This window comes from Schistocerca serialis, chromosome 5 (assembly GCF_023864345.2).
Source record: "Schistocerca serialis cubense isolate TAMUIC-IGC-003099 chromosome 5, iqSchSeri2.2, whole genome shotgun sequence".
Classification (NCBI taxonomy): Eukaryota; Metazoa; Arthropoda; class Insecta; order Orthoptera; family Acrididae; genus Schistocerca; species Schistocerca serialis.
In genome coordinates this window covers 284215862-284227239 of record NC_064642.1, presented here as the reverse complement: position 1 = coordinate 284227239, position 11378 = coordinate 284215862, and the positions used below count along the sequence as shown (strand labels likewise).

Below are 11378 nucleotides of genomic sequence, written 5' to 3'. Positions count from 1 at the left end.
AATGTAGCAAAAATCGTTGGCACTGTTTAGCATTTGCGGGGCATATTGAACCACAGGAATTACAGTGACCACACGCATTAACTACACTTCAGTAACACTTTCTTCCAGCACACGAACAGAACACAGCTTGTAACAGACTGAAACTACGCTTAAAGGAAACATGCTCCGCTCCTCCCTTCCTCTTCCCCTTGTTCAAAAATGGCTCTGAGCACTATGGGACTCAACTGCTGAGGTCATTAGTCCCCTAGAACTTAGAACTAGTTAAACCTAACTAACCTAAAGACATCACAAACATCCATGCCCGAGGCAGGATTCGAACCTGCGACCGTAGCGGTCTTGCGGTTCCAGACTGCAGCGCCTTTAACCGCACGGCCACTTCGGCCGGCTCTTCCCCTTGTTGCTAAGAGCCCAAGTTAAAAATAAAAATACACACAGCTATTGTTGCCCAAAACTTCATCACTCTGTCTACTATCAGCAGGATTTCGAAGCCTATACGGGAAGGAGTTAGCAATGAATGCTAATACAATATGATTAAATGCGTCCCCTTTAACTTGAAAACGAGAGCTAATTCGAATTTTTCGCTGTCGTTTCGTTATGAGCGTAATCGACATAGACATTTATTTAATCCCGGTTACATTTTCACTGTCGGCTAATGAAAGTAACCGTAGGTACTTTCAGGCCGCTACTTACATTGAAGTCGAGCGAAATACAATTGTACATATGGTTTTGTGGAAGCCAAGTTTTGTCGAAGTATACTACAAAACTATTGTCTTGAGCAATGTACACAAAACTTCGTTCTTGCAGCTACAGTATCTCATCAATCCATTACAACTTTTCGTCCACCATTACACTTTCTGAATCTAAAACCGAGTGAACATAGCAGACAAGGAATAGAGGTCTTTAAGCCAGAATAATTAATTTTGTCACCGAGATCTCCTTCTATTTTTCTAGTCGTCAGATAGTTTCATCGGTCATGACATCTAAGTACAGTACTACATACTAACTAAATTCCTTAGATATACGTTTTAATTAGTATCCCTTTCTTGGACAATCAAAACCCGTGCTCATACTAGAGATTCTGCTGACGTTACTGCAATGTTAATTTGGAATACAGTCGATTCCGAAATACCACAAAGTTTTGTAGTCATTTTATGAACTTGCATAAAACTTATATTATTCCTGGTTTCTTCATTGTTAGCCTCATTACGAAACACGCGTCAAATCACCGTTCCACAGAGGACTGAAGCCACACGTGAACACCATATCGGTTGGAAACACTGAACATTCTGGCGCTGTCTACTGTACAGCAAACAGTCTGACAACAAAGCTACGAAGCGAGCGAATCACAGCTTTTTGGGTCTGTGGAGTGTAGGAACCGGATGTGACCCTGAAGTGTCAAATTCTGTGACAGCCACTCTATCAGTGTTGACCTGTGTGGCGAAGCGTTTGGAGGCGCTTCCTGCTATGATGTGAGTTTTCTCAACCGTCGAGCTTTCAGTGTTACTAGCTGGAACTTTTTCTTTGTTTCTTCTTTTCATTGTAGGTAAAGTGGTTCTCACATGTCAGTTTTGACACCTAGTGAATTTGACCTGTGACCTCTGCTTGTTGCACGCAACAGCATTTCATTTTGAGAAGGTTGAGTCCCCACTTTTCCATATTATGGGCTTTGTGTTTTGTGGCGTGTATTTCATACTGGTTGTCATATGGCTTAGGTTATTAGGACAAGTAATCGTTTTTGGATCATAATGTGGACTGTATATTTTGTATCTTGTTCATATGTACTCCTGAGGACGTGATTTGATCTCATGAAAAGGTCGTGTTCCTGTGATAAATGTTCATGTGCAGCTGGAATCAGTTTGTTTGTCAGGTACTCTTATTAAATTAATAAGGAAGTCCGAGAACCTAGTAGAAAGGCGAAGGCAGAAAAAAAGTAGGATACGGCAGGAAACAAACCAGTTACACAGCTCCATTTCACTTTTAAAACACTGGCTTGTAATTGCTACGCCATGGTGTTCTAATTAAGTATCGGTTTTATACTGTAAATTACTTTACATGAAGGCTTTAACCGCCAAGTGTTGTGATGTTAAATTATGATAAATCATACCAAGAACGACATCTCTTTATTTACGGTACCAAGTTGTGCAACCCAGTCTAGTGACTCTCAAGCATCCCACATCGAACGCTAACCAAGGTCGACAGCAGTTCCTGCGGGCTTCGATAGCAGTGTGTGATGTCAAAATGGCGCTACATTTGTGAACTGCGGGTTACCCTCCATCCGCGACACGCCACCGCCATACCACTGCCAGACGTCCATGCCATGCCATTTCTGTGCATACTACGCTTGAAAGGGCGATTACAAGCTCTCAACATAATTTATCCCCTTCGATTGTCGTGACCAACAGTCGTATCAACAACACTTCGCCCGCAACGCTACCTCGAAAGTCTGAAATCGCCTGCACTGCAAGCACAGAGATTACACTCTTTGAGTGCAAGCGACAACAGACACGTGCCTTTTGGAGTTCGTGAAACAAAAGTATGAATCGACTGCAGGACAGAAGGCCAAAATAGCGTCGATGTCTCTGCAACAACACAAAGCTATTCTCAACACTTCGGTCCAGTTCTCACGGAGTTGGAGTGGCGCGGACGCCTGGCGGCGCACAGTGGGTCAGAATCCCAAAAAGCTGGTCAAAATATCAGTAGTTGTTCAATTTGTACCAAACTTAGTATGTAAGGGTTTACGGAGTTTCTGATTAAGAATATGATATCAAAAAGTGAAAAAAACAAAATGGCGAACCCAAGATGGCAGGCTCTATGTACACTACTATCATTTTTTACCTATAAAAGTAATTTTTAAGGAATTATCGAGGTTACTGATGATGACAGAGTTCAAAAAATTTAAAAATGGTGGATCCAAGATGGCGGTCAAAATCTATGTCTTTTTATTTATTTATATTTATATATTTTTATTCATATAAAAGTCAGTATTTAGGGGTTATTGTAGTTAATGCTTAAAAAATAAACAAAAAAAGTGGAAAACTCGAATAAAGGACCAAATATAGGTTACAAGATGGTGTAAAATATTACAAAAAATTATTTCATTTTAATTACAATTATTTATTTTGTAAATTTTTTATAACTTAATTTACAAGTTTTCATTTTCTTATTCTTTTTCATCTTCTGCTTCAACTGAATCGTCATCATCCTCAAACACTGTTTCCTCATTATCTGCATCTGAATCTTCATAGTCTTCCGCCACAGGAACTAAGAGGGCAACGGCTTCTGGCGACAAACTCTTCAGTTTCTTCGGCGAAGATTTGCGTAAGGAAGAAATGTAGTGGTCTGTTGTTGCCAACAATCTCCTGAACACGTCTTCCATAGTCTTAACTCTTGAAAACTTTCGAGAAAAACTCAGGCGATATTGCTTTATCAACTTATTGGTTGATTCCTGAGCATCCTCCGAAAGTTGACCTATGGGTAAAATGGCCGAAGAAATAATGTCTGGACCATGAATCAACAATCTATGGACTGCTGTTGGCATGTTGTACCAGGGGTATTCTTTCACGTAGTGCCTGGCAGTTGTTAAGGCGTATGCTCGAAACTTTTCAACGTCGATCTGACGTCCGCTCGAAATCGTCTGCAAAATTATATGGAAACGGTGGATTGGTTCTTCGGAAACTCCAGTTAGCAGCGCTGATGTTGGAGTGTTTTTAAAAAAACGTCGAGTGGTGTTTCCGTCATTCGTACTGCCAAACCCTTGTTTCGGCATGTCAATTACAATTCCAAGCTGCTCTTTGAAAGCTTTTTGAATGTTAGCTTTCAGTATTGCTTTTTCCTCTTTATCTTCTGCTTTACGTGCCTGCCAATTTTTTGTTTTCATTTGGTATGCCAAATGAATACAACATTCAAAACATCGAATCCAGGCGTGAAGAGTTGATAGTCCGTACTGCAGATAATTGGCGGTAACTTGTTTTTTCAAAACATTGTCCGTGTTATTAAATTGGGCAGACGTAGCCTTGCAGAGATAGCACCGTTGTGCAGATTTCGTGTTGGTGATAGCATTGCACACTTTACCATCTACCATGGTCATGCTTAAATTGTATTTAATGGAAATGTCTTTCCCATGAATAACTGTTTCGAATGACTGGAGTTGTTCGATCTGTTTGTCGTAATACGCTTTCTCATTCAAAGACGTTTGCTCTGTTTCCTTTGTAATTTCTAACTTCAATGGTCTGCAAAAGAGGGTTGAAGATGGCTTCGGATTAATCCATAAGATCTTTTCTTTTTAGTTTTTTCATTTACACCTGCAAGTTTCAGTGGAACAGGCGAAGTGAAAAATAAAGTTGCATCTGAAATACTCGAATCTGAAAACTTCATTTTATACATGCTTTGCCCGGAGGTTCCGTCAAAGCCCCACTTACAAATAAGGGCCATATTAGACATTTCCGAATCACTCATATGTAAAATATCGTCTCGATTCAGCAGTAGAACACGTTGAACAGTGTGGTCTAACAAAGCTTGCAACCGTACCTCAGCTTTTGTTTCGGTAAAAGTGAGGGTTACGTCTGGAGCGCAGCAAGCTTTTTTTTGCTACCAAAACAGCTGAATACGGTGGATATAGTGTGTTTAAGCCTTTTCTTTTAGCCCCATTTCTCAAATGCTGGTAAGATTCTTTTGACAATTTCAAGTCGAAAAGGAGTCCTAGACCTTCATTTGCATCATATGAGGATGGCGATGATGTTGAAAATCGGAAGCCTGCCTTGTATTTTTTCACCTTGGATGGACTTGAGAGTGTGACGTCTTTCACAATCTTCGCAGCATCTGGGTGCCCCGAAGATCGAAGACTCATTTGCGCGGCGAACGATAATTCGACAGGACTGAACTTCATACGAATCTCGTCAGTTCTCCTTCTTTTAGACCTATCAGATAATGTTTCAAATTTTGTGGCAGGTCGGCCTGTTGATTTAGTCACACTTGCAGGCTTCGAATCAATCGGAATATATACTATTGTATTTAACCAGGTTTCATTCTTCTTGAAAAAATATCCTTGTCGCCGAGTTGCTTCCTTATACTTGCTTCTTAACTTTGTTAACAAAGTCGAAATGGTAGGCCTCATATCATGGGGAATTTTAATTGTATGTCCACTTTTTTCTGTCAACGACCTTTCCAAATGTTCTATGACCCCTTCCAAATCATTTGACAAATACTCTTCTGTTATTAGAAAAATATCTTTCCTCGAAAATCCGATTCTGGAATACGCTGGATCAAATGAAACTGAAATTAAAAAAAAAATATCTGTGTTACACTTTTCGTCATTTTTCTAATTATTTTATTCTTTACAATGCTTCTACGTGTCGATTGTAATTTAAATTGTACAAATAAAACTCACAATTAATTGATTCTACTGTCATTTTTGAAGATGTCTGAACAATGACATTTTGCAAGTGTCGCTTAAAACGTGGCTCAAAGCCAGAGTCACAACTAGTCGCAGGATTTGAAGCTTAATTTACAAAGGTAATAATATATACTTGCGTACACAGCGCAAAAGAAAGCGGAATGTCGTGGAATTCGTAGCTTATCTCTATTTTTAAGCGCATTTTACGATTTTGTCATTCATTTCCCTGTAGTACGTTAATTGAAATGTAAACGTGCATAATTGATGATTTAATAGTGATATAAGTGTTTTTTCACTAGTACATATCTCCTGGAATACATTCCATATTGAAAGTATTGGTTTCACTTGCACAAAACATAAATAACTTCCTTCAACAACACAACTGTTTTTGTAGCCTGGCCAGCTGCGCGCACGCTAACAATGAACTGCCGCATTTGACCTGAGATATTACCGAACAAATGAACATCTGGTCGTCCGCACAGCCGGCATTCAGTTGTCCCAGCATTGCTGCTGCCAACCTGATAGTCCAAAATCCCCATCTTTAAACTCTTTTTTTCCTTTTTGGCCACGCTTTCAAGATTCCGGCCCACTGTACGGCGGCGAGACACAGACGCGGAGTGGATGCCTCAGGGCGTAAGCAGTGTACTGTACACCGAAGTGGCACTGTCAGAGAGACACAGAATGGTCGTGCCACCATCATCATCAGTGTTCTGCCAAAAGGCGGGTTTTCACATGGTAGTTCTTCTGGCTGTCCGGTCTTCTGCCATCCTCTTCAGGTCTGTATAATTTCCTCTTCCCCTTATGTCGTCTATCATCTTCTTAGTCTTCCTAGTCGTCGTTCTCGGATTGCATCTGCAAGACGTCTCAGTTGTTAAAAATAAATGTCAGCAGTGGAGGTTACATCTCGGGGAAGCAATTCATAGTAAACCATACTGTCGCTGTTACACCAGATCATTAACATTATAATTTGTGGATGCGCAAAGGCCTTGTATGGGGAGCTGTTGCTTTGTTTGAGCTCAATTAATCCTTTCGTTTCCTTCCGTTCGCATAAAGATACCATTTCTCATGACCAGTAACGACACAGAGTAGGAATGGTTGGAATTATGATCATGAGCCAATTGATGACGAGCATGCAGAAATGCACATATGGCTATCTGCTGATTTTTGTGACTTTGGTTTAGAGCATGCGGTACCCATATATCCGATTTTTTTACCTTCCCCATTGCATGCGAATGTCTCAAAATGGTGGAATGATCACAGTTAATCATATTGGCCAGTTCTCGAGTACACAGTCGATCACATGGATTAATGCGTTTAAACGATCTTCATGAAACCCCAAAGGTCGTCCTGAATGTGGAGGGTCACTAATGTCAAAACGATCCTCCTTAAAACGAGGAAACTGTTTTCTTGCTGTGCTCTGCCCAAAGGCATTATCCCCACACACGGCGCAAATGTTTCTGGCTGCCTCCGCTACTGTCACCCCTCTGTTGAACTATTCCACTTACCAACTCCAAATGACAAAATGACCATATGTAAACTCAAATACCAACAGTGAACTACAAATAAAAAAAATGACAATCGATAAACCCATAACAAGTGGAACACCAACATGCAAAACGAAAACGCTGTGAACTTATGTACCAACCTAACATACCGAGGAGTGAAGGCCAAGTTCCTGGAAAATTGCTACCTGATGGTGTGAAACAAAGTTGTAGCTGCATCTCGTAATGGAAAAACAGCATAGCCTAAAGGTTTTAGCTATCTGAGAGTTCTAGTAACATATAGTCGAATCATGATTCTTGTTTTCCATATAATTTTCATTTGAATGTCACCCTAAACAGCGCAGATTTTGTGAGAGTTGTTCAAAATATTAGGACACTTTTACACAATGTGATCGTCCATAAATATTTCAGTGCTGTAGACCTGAATTCTTCGTTACAGGGCACAGTTTCTTACCATATGATAAAGATTTTGCCCTTACGCAGAGGAAAGAAAAGATCTTTTCACATATATTGCTCAGGCCACTGGATCAAGTAATTGCTAACGCCAAGGACAACGGATCCCTTCTCTTTAAGAAGGAATCAGAGGATTTTAGGGATCTTAGAGCACTGGATGAAGGGTTGCACAGAGGTTTATTCAAAATAGCTAAATACATCCGGCTACAAATTTCATCTGATGACCCTACTACACTAAGGATAAGAAAGGTGATAACATCTTGCAACCATTGGTTTTTCAAAGCGTTACAAAGAAGCCAAGACATTTTGGGAAAAGAAACCTACCGCTAACACTTGTTTCCCGTATATTATACCCTTACCTGACATAAGGCAGTATGTCTCAACTGAAAAAAGGAATTGACTTGCTCGTCTGTCTAGCAAAATCAATTTACTGAGGATAGGAAATGTCGTATTGTCTGTACATGTTTGATGTTAACTGCACAAGAATAGTGCTAAAATTTTCCGTATCTTCAGCTGCAGCTTGTGCAGACAACGGCAAGACCTGTGGGTATGCAGCATATTTAACATTTGGCAACTTGTAAGTAGCCACAAAAAAGTTCTAGATCCAGCCCTATTAAAGTCATGGGTAATGCGGACTTTTAAATCTTTTTCTTTAAACAAAAACCGTTAATTAGACTACATTTTTTCCTTTCGCCGATAAAGGACCCCCTCTTCCCGTCTTGTGTGCAGATGTGTATTGCAACAAATATTACATGTCTGGACCTGTGCTGTTGCGCTTTCTCAGAATAAACTTTCTATTACTGCAGAAAAAACAATGGGCTTAGCAGCACAGCACTGTAACCGCGCAGATATGACGTTGTTTGTGCAAAGAAAATAAAAAAAGAAAAAAGTGCTCATTTTTTCAAGGATAACCCAATCAATTGTGTAATAACTATTATAAAAGTATGCAGAAAGGCGTTTTACCTCATATACGCTGTCTCCATCAAGAAAGCCCAAACAAGTTTTTTTTTGTGCTCCTGTAAAATATGGTTTTTGTTACTTAAAACATTGTTTCGGTGAATGATTTAATTATACATATTCCTTTACAATATTATTAATAACCATATTTACTGGCTAACCTTTATCGTTTAGTTCTCCAGCGATATTCCACCACGTTTTGTCTTGCACACTGCAGTTCCAATAGTCTGCACCATTTCGCGTTTTGACATTTCAAATTAATGAAAAGAGCACTGCACCAATTGAATGCCTCCACCACACATCGCTTCGGTGCGGCACTCGTGGCTGCAAATGGATATGGTGCGGACCACACAATGATGCATCTCTCCCACGCCACCTCTTTGTGCACTACTTCATTTTCTGATGTGGAGATGGCGAGTAATAGCACCATATCCCCGCCAGACATCCGTGCCATGTCATATCTGTGTGAATTGGGACTTAGATACACTATCGCACTGACCAATGCCTCTAACTGTGAAACTCGTATGGTATTCACAAATGTCACAGAAAACAAAATAACTTGCCACAAATCATCAGCCAGGTATGTAGCAAATTAGAGACAATAAGCTTAGGTCCTATTCAGAATTTCTCTCTCGTCGTCCAAACAAGCCTTGGAAGGTCCAACGGTACCGATCGACCGCCGTCTTGTTCTCAGCCAATTGGCATTACTGGAAGCAGATATGGAAGGGTATGTGGTCAGCCCACCACTCTCCCGGCTGTTGTCAGTTTTCGAGACCGGAGCCACTACTTCTCAAAGGTTGAGTGCACCCCACTTGCCAACAGCGCTCAGCAGACCCAGGTGGTTACCCATCCAAGTGCTAGCCAAGCCCAACAGCACTTATCTTTGATGATCTGACGGGAACCAGTGTTACCACTGTGGCAAGGCCACTGGCCCTACTCAAAATAAAGCAGCACCCCATATATTGCGTATATGCAACCATATTCAAACATTACTACACAGCGAAAGCCTGTCTCATGTTTTGCATATCATCAATCCGTAAATGCTAGTGATTGCATGGACACATTTCTAGACTAACACACAGACCAAATTCTTCAAATATAACGTAAGTTGAGAAGACTTGATCGTTACGTAGCTTTGCACTATTCACTTATGAAACTTAAGCAGACCAGCAGTAAACAGTACTGATTACACAGTGATAACCAGCTCTTAACAGATCCTTTATAAACATGTCACTTTGCTGTCTATCAAAGTCAGTTTTTTTTCCCTTCAAATTATGTGTGACATGAAATGTTCTGTGACCTTACTGATCACGTTACATTATGAGGCTGCCAGGCAACAAACTGGTATGGTGCAACTATTGTTTTGCTAAGTGAAGACCAAAAATTCATATTGTTAAACTACCTTTCACACACAATGGTGCTGTCACCTTACTGAACAAACTCAGCTTTGATATCTCCATCTGTTCGATACCTCTCGCTCTGATATGAGACTGTAACACTTGAAGGCTCTTGTGGCATCTGATCATTATTCCATTATGATCAATTTAATAACAAACTTGCATTTTACACTCTAAATAGGTGGACGAAGCAAACAGAAATAGACATGACCCATTTTATTTCTCCAATCACTGGATGTATGGCATATTGCCAAGACCTATGGTACATGCAGTGGATTACTACATGAAACACTTCATCACCAGGACCAAAGAAGCAGACTGTTGACTCACAAATGGACCCAGGACGCTCAGGAAAAAGGCCAAGAGTGTTATAACACAAAGCACCACCAGGCACTGAGATACAGCCCAGGAGACTTGGTATGGATTTTTACGCCTATGTGGAAAGTGGGACTATTGGAAAAGTTGCTAAAGCACTACTTTGGGACGCACTCTATTGTTTGTCACATGTCAAACATAACGTATGAAGTCAAAGATTATGACCCTTCATCAAGAACACTAAGGTGCAATGACATTGTCCATGTCCTTTGTACCAAACGCTACTACAGCACTGAGGCGCAGATGGACTGTATGGACTTATTGTTAAAGGAAACAGGTGACCCGCTTGATGATCAAAAAGCTTCGATGCAGGGGGTGACTTCGATGCTCATCATTAGTGGATGTGAAACCGTGACTGGAATGTGAGAACCCACCAACGCCACCATACAGAAGATCATTAACAATATCATGATTCAGAATGCCATAGTTGGCTCCAAAGAAAACTTCTGAAAGGGCAGGTCACTGTTTTCCCACCAAAGGAAGCAATGCCACAAGCTGTGGTGGATACAGTGTGACATGGTGATTAGTGTTGCTGGATGGCATGCTGCAGTTTGCCAGTTCAAACCAAGCACCACCAATATTTCATTTATTATTTACCAGTTTGTATATTATGAAATGTTTGATGTCTGTATAAATAGCTGCACTTCCATTTGAGAGCCAGTTCTGTTCTGGCTGTGTAAAATATCCAGCAGTTTGCTAAATTAAGGTAGATTATTGATTTGCTTACTGACAGGCATTTTACAAGAGCTGCAGTGAGGAAAAAAAAAAGTCATGGAATATTTTTCAAATAAGATCTGGCGGTATAAAATTCCCCACTTTCGACGTTCTGTTGAGGACACAGAGGCAGAATTTGCTGGTGGAGAGCAATACTTTGTATCATGTGCTACCATGTGAAACTGCAATACAATTCTAAGAGATATAACGCACTGTATGGCAGGAAAAAATTGGACTTTCTTTACCACGACCAATCAGGCTTCAGGCTCTAAAATAAATGAGTGATTAATAATGTAATAATACATGATGGCACACAGCCGTCACAACACCAAACCTATCTTCACAGCTGAAACATAAGTTGCGATTACATAAACAATCATGTATACAGGACAGGTAAGGGAAATGAATATAACCTCAAAATCTTCCAAAATTATGCTAATTATTAGCATTTAACTTAAGGGAACTGGTCCATGAATACCAAGGAAAACCTCGAAAAAATTGTCGGTTTTCTAAACACTGTATCTCAAAGAAAGAAGGTAAACCACCTTTTAAGACATCTTTTGGGAACATTTTTATGTATGAACCACA

The 11378-nt window shown here is 40.3% G+C and overlaps 1 pseudogene; it reads right to left on the bottom strand.

The window, feature by feature from the left end:
* Positions 1-9117: 9117 nt before the first annotated feature.
* Positions 9118-9236, bottom strand: LOC126482758 (5S ribosomal RNA; annotated as a pseudogene).
* Positions 9237-11378: the final 2142 nt, after the last annotated feature.